This window comes from Solanum stenotomum, chromosome 1, assembly GCF_019186545.1.
Source record: "Solanum stenotomum isolate F172 chromosome 1, ASM1918654v1, whole genome shotgun sequence".
In the NCBI taxonomy this organism is placed as follows: Eukaryota; Viridiplantae; Streptophyta; class Magnoliopsida; order Solanales; family Solanaceae; genus Solanum; species Solanum stenotomum.
The window spans coordinates 80,706,121-80,716,485 of NC_064282.1; positions in this window are offsets into that span (position 1 = coordinate 80,706,121).

Consider the following 10,365-nt stretch of genomic DNA (forward strand, 5'->3'; position numbering starts at 1 on the left):
TACGGAAGGTAACCAAGCATGATGAGAAAGAATGAACAAAAGGAAGTTTCCTAACAGTCTTCATAGCCTCTCAGAGATAAGTATAGACGTCTCTGTACCGATCCTTAAGACTCTATGTAGACTCGGCTTGTATACACGTGAGACCTATGAACCTGGGGCTTTGATACCATTTTGTCACGACCGAAAAATGGGTGTGATGGCACTCATCTTATCCCACCAAGACAAGTTAGCCTACAACCCAACCATTTCGATAAAGTGCGGAAATAAAATAAAAATACAAGTTTAATAGCAATTACTAATACGAATAACAAGTCAACTTAACTAAATCCCCAAAACCTGGTTGTCACGTGCACAAACCTCTAATGTAAATAATATAATTGAAAGAAAATACGTAAGTCTCAAATGACGTTATCTTTTAAGTAAAAACAAAATCATAAACAGGAGTAAAAAGGTCCGCTGAGATGACAAACAACTTCCTCACAAATCTCTACAAAAATTCTCGAAAACAAAAAGAATAGAAGGTATCATAAAGATCCGGGCTCATAACCTACAAAAAAATGTAGAAGCACGGGGTGAGTACCAAACCACACGGTACTCAACAAGTAAACTTTTAAACATAAGTTAAGGGAACCGAAAACGGGTACACCTTACACCCCCTCCGAACCTCCACAATTACAACATACATAAAACCAACCCAACCTAACAGTTCACAGTTTACATAGCACCCAGCTCAACAACAACACTTTAACAAATTACATATCCTCAACAATAAACTCAATATTCATCAATCACAACTTCCACAAAAGGCACTCACAATATCAGCAACACACAAGATCAAGTTCATCAATGATAAAAATGTGCAATGCGAGGAAATGTAATGTCAAGTACAGTGATGCATGTCTGACCTAACGAGACGTACCCGCTGTCTTTCAAACCGGGACCTATGGTGGACATATCTGTCCATGCATCCATCACAGTGTGCGATACAACTCTCGATATATAGTATTCATCACGGCACACGATATGTCCCTCGATATATAGTATCCATCACGGCGTGCGATACGTCTCTTGAAAGGGTACATCCTCTTATCACATAACAGTTATCACAACCATGTCTCAGAACCAATGCAAATGACATGTTCACACAAATAATGAGGAGATGACCATTTTCATACTATCCACAATTCACAACAATACAATTGTGATACAACATCAACAATTAAGCAAAAAGCCTTTCAAATCGTTCTCAATACATCACACACCAACAATTAAACACATTGCCTTTTATTACCCCTTTTTCATCATTAGAAATAATCAATATGGAGAAGTCAACCCATCACCAAGTCTCATTACCCCCAAACACATATTACAAGGAAATACACGAATTCTATACACTTAACAAGGGTTTATAAATTCACTTGCCTCAATTAATCAACAATTCACTCCGGGACTTGAGCCTTCCCTTTTTGTTGAGCTTCCAAATTAATGCAATCTATTCAAGTACATAAACTCAATAAGATTTTGAAACTAACAACACCCACATTAGTATAGGTTTCTAAGTTTCATGCCTAGGGTTAGGCTTCAACTTCTCCAATATCACAATTATAATGGTATTCATGTAATACAATATACTCAATACTTAATTTTATACCAAAAAACAATTCCAACACCATTTTATCTTAAAAGACAATTATATTATATTCCGACCCTCAATTTACATCTTATGCTTAACCCATAACTACTGACAACATATAGTAATTCCTCAAAAATTTTGTGACCTAAACTAACTTTAAATTGTAGCGTAGCATGTATTGAAAATAATTATATATATACTCCTAACAATTCAATTCCCTTAATCCCCTAAAAAATTGATAACAAACAAAAAGAATATAATAATAATAATAATAATAATATTAATAATAATAATAGTAATGTTAGCACTGTTTCTTGTCCCCTAAAATTCAAAGCCACCAAGAACGATACAGCAACATCATATGGCTTCACAACTGCCAACCTTCAATTCCTTATAACTATTATACTAATATAATAATAATAAATATTGATTGCCTCCACTAAGCTCCAAACTCCATGAATCATTACAATGGTCAATCAATGAAGAAAATCAATACCTACTCTAATTAATTTCATATAACAATTGAATTTAATACTATAATCAACAATTGGAAACTAATGATTGTAAGTGTAGAGTTGAACTCCATTACAAAAATAAAGTTTACTTACTTGAAGGTGGCGCCGATCTCTCTGTTCGTGTTCGCCGCACGAACAACTTAATTTCTTTCTTCTCTTATTTTCTTTTCTAAATCAACTATATCTTAAAAGTAATAATTCTTACTAACCTATTTTAATATGTCAAATTTGGCCCATTATTATTAATAATAAACAAATTTCCCGCAAATAGATTAACTATACATAAATGACTATTCAAAATTGTCAAAAATGACATTTCGGGTCCGAGTCATTACAGATTTCCTGTTATGTGATATATGTCAGTTAATTGCTTCATTGTATGCGTGCATGTATGTGAATGAGAAATGTCAATCAATCTAATGAATTGATTATGTGTGAACAATACATGCCCTGAACCTATTACTTAATTGTATGACTATGAGTACTGATATTATGGGTGTGATTGTGATTGTAGTTGTGCTGACTAGATCGAGTGTCATGTTCCGACACATGTATATTGGATCGTGTGTCACGTTCTGACACACTAATAGTTTAGGTGTGGATTTCATGAGAGAACCACTTGTGATTATTGCGTTCATATCTAATTGTCATTGATATTGGAAAATTATATGTTGCTCCTAAAATGAATACTGAATTATGCATTCTGTATATTTGTGTTTACTGTGTTGTAATTAATTGTGTATATTGTGCTTATCGGAGTAGCCGCGTGATCCTACCAGTACACAGTGGTTTGTGTACTGATACTGCACTTGCTCTTTCTTTGTTGAGTACAAGGCATCTTCAAGCGGCTACTAACAGACCTCAGCTAGGAGATCTTTGACCGAGATCAGATTTAAGGGTGAGTAAGTTCTTTTAGGCTGCCATGGATCTCTCCTTAGTTTAGTCCATTCTTTTCTGACTCAGACTATATGTTTAGACTTTGTTGATGTTTAGCTTTCGAGGTTGCACCCCCTTTCCTTAGACTTGTTGGTTAACAGAGTTTTGGTTCAATGACTTTCAGTTCTAGGGGTTGAACTTCCGCATAGTTGTTTGTTAGACCTTCAGAGTTTATGGGAACTCTATATTCATTTAGTCATTTAAACCTGCTTCCATAGCTATAAATATTTTAGTCTCTTGAAAATTGCTTAAACGGATTGTAGTAATGGTTCTCCCACCGGAGGGTTGGTGTGGATGTCAATCACGGCGATCGGAATCGTGACAATAATCACTACACTTTATATAGTTTCCTGTTTTTGTTAGTCAAAATAATTGAGTCTGTTAGAAATTTTTTGACTTATAATAACTGTATTCACTTGAATGATCATTTTTGTTTGGTTTAGCAATATGTATTCACTTTTCTTCTGTCGTTATTCATGATGAAATATAGTTTGTTGTAATTGATGCAATCACTACACTTCATATAATTTCTTATTTTTGTATGTCAAAATATTTGAGGGAGTTAATTTCTTTTAATTATTATAATAACTGCATTCACATTTGAATGATCAATTTTCTATGGTTAAATAATATGTATTCACTTTTCTTTCTTTTCCTTATTCATAATAGTTAATGTAGTTTGTTGTAAGTTAAGATTATTAGGATTTATCATTGGTCATTCATGACCAATACAAATTATCTTAATGTAACTTGTTTATAGATATTAAATGATAGATAATCATTAAATCTTTAAAAATAAAATATTCAAAGATTAAATATAAGGAGATATATTCATAATATTTTTAATAGTTTTTCTTTTTACTTCAGCCATGTTATAATTTATCATTATATATAAGCTTTTTTTTTCAAAAGTAGTCTTGAGACATGTTTTAATCATATTTAATATCCAAACAAAAAAAAACAATAAAATCAGACGAAATGGTCCAAAGTAACAAGAAGTCTACAAAAATAAATATAAAAAATTCAAAAATTAAATATCGAGAGAAATAGACCTAAATTATTTAATAGTATTTGATATGTATGTGTCAAATCTTGCGATGTGCAGCATCATGTTAAGAATATAAATAAACAATAAAAATTATTTTTTTCTAACGGTTTAAGTTTTTATATGAGATACATACACAATTCAATAAGGTATAAAAGTAGACAGATAAAATTAATATTAGCAAATTCATAATTTTACTTATTATAGATAAAAGAATAAAGAGAAACATTTGTTAACGAATTGCCAAAAAATTAATTATCTTTAATCTTCTATAGTCATCTTCCCCAACGTTTCTCATCCCTCATACGAAGTTAAGCACTCAATAATTTGAACAACGATTGTAGTTCAAGCATAGGGATTTTACAAGAAAAAAATAATTATTGTTTTAATAGCCTTGATTTGATGTGATTTGTTTTATTTCATATGAAATTTTTTAATGAATTATTGTTATCTTTTTTTAAAAAAATAATATATTTATGACCTTCTTAGTCATTTTATATATACTAATTTCTCAGCACGTATGTGCATTTTATCATGAATTACATTAAGAAGTAGCTCTTTAATATAATTATCACGAATCATAAATTTTAAATCAAATGCCTTTAAAAGAAGTAATTTTATAATAGTTTCTTGACTATTTAAAACTTCGTTCACTTCAATAAGGATAAAATGAAGAAATATTCAATTTCGTTTTGATTTGTGAATAACTACTTATTTTAAAATAGAATTAGAAAAACACTATTTATTTTGAAGCAGAGGTAGTAACTTTTATTGTCAACATTGATTAAAGATGTACAATCGAACAATAATCTCTACACTTCATATAGTTTCTTGTTTTTGTTGTCAAAATATATGAAGCAGTTAGAAAACTTTTGACTGTTATAACAATTGCATTCACGCTTGAACAATCATTTTTTTTGTTAAATAATATCTATTCACTTTTATTTTGTTATTATTCATGATAACTAATAATGTAGTTTGTTGTAATTAGTGTATTCATTACACTCCATATAGTTTCTTCCTTTTGTCTGTCAAAATATTTGAGGCAGTTAGAAAACTTTCGACTATTATAATAATCCCTTCACACTTGAATGGTCAATTTTCTATGATTAAGTAATACATATTCACTTTTCTTTTGTTGATATTCATGATAATTTATGTAGTTTGTTGTAAGTTAAGATTATTATGATTTATCGTTGGTCATGCATGACCAATAAAGTTATTTTAATGTAACTTGTTTATCAATATTAAAATGATAGAAAATCACTAAATCTTTGAAAATAAAATATTCAAAGATTAAATATAAGGAGATATATGCATAATTTATTTAATTTTTTTTTTACTTCAGTCATATTATAATTTATCATTGTATATAAGATTCTTCTTTTTTGTCAAAACTAGTCAAGAGGCATGTTTTTCCACTGTCCAGGGTTTATTTTTAATTAATATCCAAAAAAATCAAGTAAAATCGGACCAAATGGGCCATAGTAAAAATAAGTCTAAGAAAATAAATATCAAAGATTAAATATTGGAAGAAATAGATATAATTTATATTATAGTATTCGACATGCATGTTGCACGTGTGTGTCAAATCTTGCGAATTGCAGTATGTTGAAATATAATTAAATAATAAAAAATAGATTTTCTCAAACAGTTTAAGCTTTCAAATTAGATGAACACATATTTCAGCATGGTATCAGAGCAAACAGACAAAATTATTAATTTTACTTATTATAGATAAAAAAAAAAAACAGAAACATTTGTTAATGAATTGCCAATAATTTGATTATTTTTAATTTGCTATAGTCATGTGCCCCAACTTTTCCCATCCCTTGTATGAAGTGAAGTTGTCACGATCCAAAAGCCGAGGTCATAATGGCACACACATCAATAATTCCAAAATGGTGTGTAAGCCGAAAGAAATAACACATACAAGACGTCCAAAGGGAAGTCTGGACACAAATAATAAGAAATAACAAAGAAGATTCCAAAACTTGGTAGCATAAGTATAATGAGTATCTAATACATTTTTAGATTCTGGAATACTTTTCATGTCTTCGAAAGGAAATTAGAGACAATAAATGATAGATGGAGACCAATGGCGATCCGAAAAGCAGGATCTCACCACAACTCCGAAAGAGAAGAAATTGCTAAATCTGATCAGCAACTACGAAGATCACCCTAACTAGAATCTGCATCAAAAGGATAATAGAAGTAGGGGTGAATACAATCCACATGTACTCAGTATGTTAAATTTGACTGAGGATCACCAACTAATTAACTTAAGAAATAAACTATGAAACCTTCCACCTGCACGCAGAAAAGTCCCAGTCCGGCATTAGTGCCACCAATTTATATAGAACGACCTGAATAAAGTAAACACATAGGGGGTACGTATAATATTTAAATAAACACATAAACAAGTTCCACAATACAACAAGACTAGCCAATGCGATACAATGAGATGATGAAATGATAGGATGATGTGGTGGTACCAAGATTGTCGCACAACTTGTATATACACCTTGGTGAATATTTAGATCCCAGACAAGGACCCATGGGGGACTCGCAGTTCATATACCAATCACATAATCTCAATATCTCATAAACTTGCCACCTAGCTCGTGATTAAGGATACAAGTAAGATGTCACTTTTTCTTTTATAGAAAGATAGTATTTCTCCATTTTCTCATATTTTTATGAACAATGATATGATGCATGAGGATGAATGCATCACAACACATACAACATAAAGGCATAATCAATTCATCAAGGATTTCAAATAGCTTAAAGTTTTCAAACTCAACAAGTCATGAAACATGCTTCAAATGATAGAGATAGTGAAGGAATCCATTTAAAATTAGTCGTTATCACTTAGAAAAATATTTCTTCCATTTAAAGATGTTTCAAAGATCAACTCGAGCCCCTAACTCGGGCATCTCAATGTCAAATATAAGGATAAGTCACACAACCCCTCGCTCAGACAATTACTCAAATATCACAAGTTCTCAACAATAATTAAGAGTATCACACAAACCTCTTCACAACTAAGCATCACAAATCGGCATCACGCGGACTAAACAAAAAGGTCAACTCAAGCCCCTAATTCGAACATCTCAATTTCAAATATGAAGATAGATCACACAGGCCCTCTCTTGGGCAATAACTCAATTATCATAGAATTTTCTCAACAATTATATATATCATAGAAGCCTCCACACAGGCTAACCATCACAAATATGCATCATACAAACAGAACATGAAGTTCAATACTTATCAACTTCTAAAACACATTCTACAACTCATTTCACAATTGACTTCCTAAGAACAAATTAATTACTCAACTCAGCCTAAAATGATTGTCAAACCTACCTCAAGGCCGAATTTTGCTCGAACAACTCTAACAGAGCACTTCCTTAATCACATGATCACTGAAACAATCCTCAACTATCAAGAATGGATAGAATTCATCAAAAGGAGCCCAATGATACCCATATTTGAAGGAATTAAAACTAGGGATAAAATAGTCCAAAAATCTTTTTAAAATTGGGAAGGATAAAATTATATTATTTTTTTTTGAAAAACATGTTCTACAAGTAAAAAGGACTTCGTGGTTGAAAATCCAATAAAATCAAGCAAGAAATGAGTTCCACATCAAGAAATTATCATTTTTTTCAATTTGGGAACCCCCCCCCCCCCCCCACCATATTTGAAATGCGGTTAAAAACGAGAAATTTTGAAATCTTTTTGTCAAAATCAGTTTACCCACAATACAAGGACCTTAAATCTAGAAAATCAACGAAAATTCATTCCAAATTGACCTTCAAATCAACAATATTCGATTTCTCTACTTTGGCATTTAAAATTTCCATTTTGTGGATAGAAATCATGAAATATGAATGGGATATTCTTGGGAAAAATCTTAAATATTGTTAGAAATACGTACCCAATAATTATGAAAGAAAAACACATCAAAAATTGTATCAAACCGACCTTTCTAGCTCCTAAAATGTCAAAAATACAAAATGAGTTCGATTAGATATTTAACTCAGAGATTTCGTGACAAAACTCATTTTCCGTCGCTAAAAGTGTGCACCAACAACCTTTAAAATAACTTTTTTGACCCTTGAAACTTATCACGGACCTTATAAACACAAACCAATAGTGCAAACTTATCATAAAACATGTTTCGAGCCAAAAAAATCGCCAGATCTCAAAAAAATTATTATGGCCGAAATACCCCTTCGGAATCCATTTATACTAAAAATTCAACTTTTTACCTAAATATCAAAATCACAACTTAAAGTCTCGGGATTCGAATTGACTACTCTACTAGTCCAAACTTGACGTCTCGATAAAACTAATAGAATCCTCATCCAGCGCTCAGCTCACGAAGTGTTGGCCAAAGTCAACCATTTCAATATAACTCAACTCAAAAGGTATAAACCTATCAAAATATCACCTGATCGCATCGGGTCCCACACTAACCATTCCCGAAACACATAATAAGCATGAAACGCTGACCGAAAGAAAAAAATGGTAATTTCTTACATAAAAGTAATTTCTCAAGAAATGAGACCTTACAGAAGTACTCCATAATTTGCACAATGATTGTGGTTCAAGAATAGGGGTTTTACAAGAAAAAATAATACGTAATTAGTTATCAATAGCCTAGATATGATGTGATATGTTTTCTTTCATATTAATTTTTGTTATTTAGTTTTATTTTTTGATGGATTATTGAAATTCAATATTTTTAATTTGATTTTTGGCCATCTGGCCCATTTATATATATTAATTTGTTTTCCAGCATGTGTGTTATACGTGCATTTGTTTCAAATTTTATAATATATAGTGTTGTAAAAAAATCAATATGATTAAATCATCTTTTAGGTGATTATAGATAAAAGAATAAAATATAAATATTTGTTAATGAACTACCAAGGACTGAACTATCTTTAATTTGATATACCCCATTTTTCTCACTTTATATGAAGTGAAGTACTCAACAATTTGTACTATGAATGACGTTCAAGCATATGTCTTTTTATAGACAAAAATAATAATCACTCGTGTAATATCTCTTTCATATGAATTCTTGTTATTTACTTTTATTTTTAACGAATTTCTGTAATCCACTTTTTTAGTTTAATATTTGGCATTGTGAGATATTTTATATATACTAGTTTCTTCGCATGTATATTTCACGTATGTGTCAAATCTTATAGCATATGGTATTACAAAATAAAATTAATATTATTAAATATCTCTATATATAATGTGTGTGTTTCTGTAAACTACAAAAAATTTATCTTCCCCACTTTTCCCACCCTTCATAAGAAGTGAAACACTCATAATTTGCACAATGATTATTATTCAAACATAGAGGTTTTTATAGCAAAAAAACAATCACATCATTGAAAAAGGACGTATTAATAAAATGGTACGCTCGCAAAAAATACTTCACCTAAAAGGTGACTTACAATGTTGTGAGTAATACCAATTTCTCCATAAAGAATATATATATATATATATATATCATTCTACCACATAGTGTTAACCCTTGATTCAAGTTCATCTGGTTGGCATTGTAGAGAAGATTGTCTACCTTAGAATGAATTTAAAATGAAATATTCAAAGATTAAATATTGGGAGAAATAGACATAATTTGTTGAATAGTATTATTTTTGCACTTCAGTCGCGTTAAGTTTATCATTGTATATAAAGTTCTTTTTTTGAAATTGGTACAGAGACATGTTTTATTCATATCATAGCCAAAAAAACACGTAAATTGACCAAATTAAAAATTAAGTCTAAAAAGATAATAAATCAAAAGGTCCTTATACAAATTGGTGCTCAATAATATTGTCAAAATATATTCATTAATGCTCAAATAATAATACTCACCGGGTTTAGTTAATACTCAAAAAGGCCCTCTTTAAGGGATAACTAACCTTTACTTCAGAAAACTACTTATAATCTTATTAAAATAGTACTTCTTTTCTCAATGCAAAATAATACATTTGGAACCATTAGTGTTCCCTTAACCATCTTCTCAAATGATGCTTACAAATGTACTTGGATTCACTTTAAATTTCGAAGTCAGTTCATGGAAATAATCGAACAAAATCATTCAACAAAAATCTCATTAGCTAGAGTTCATGTGATAATATAAGCATGAACAACAACTCAAGAATTGAAACACATCAAATATCATAGTCTCTATAGTTAAGAAA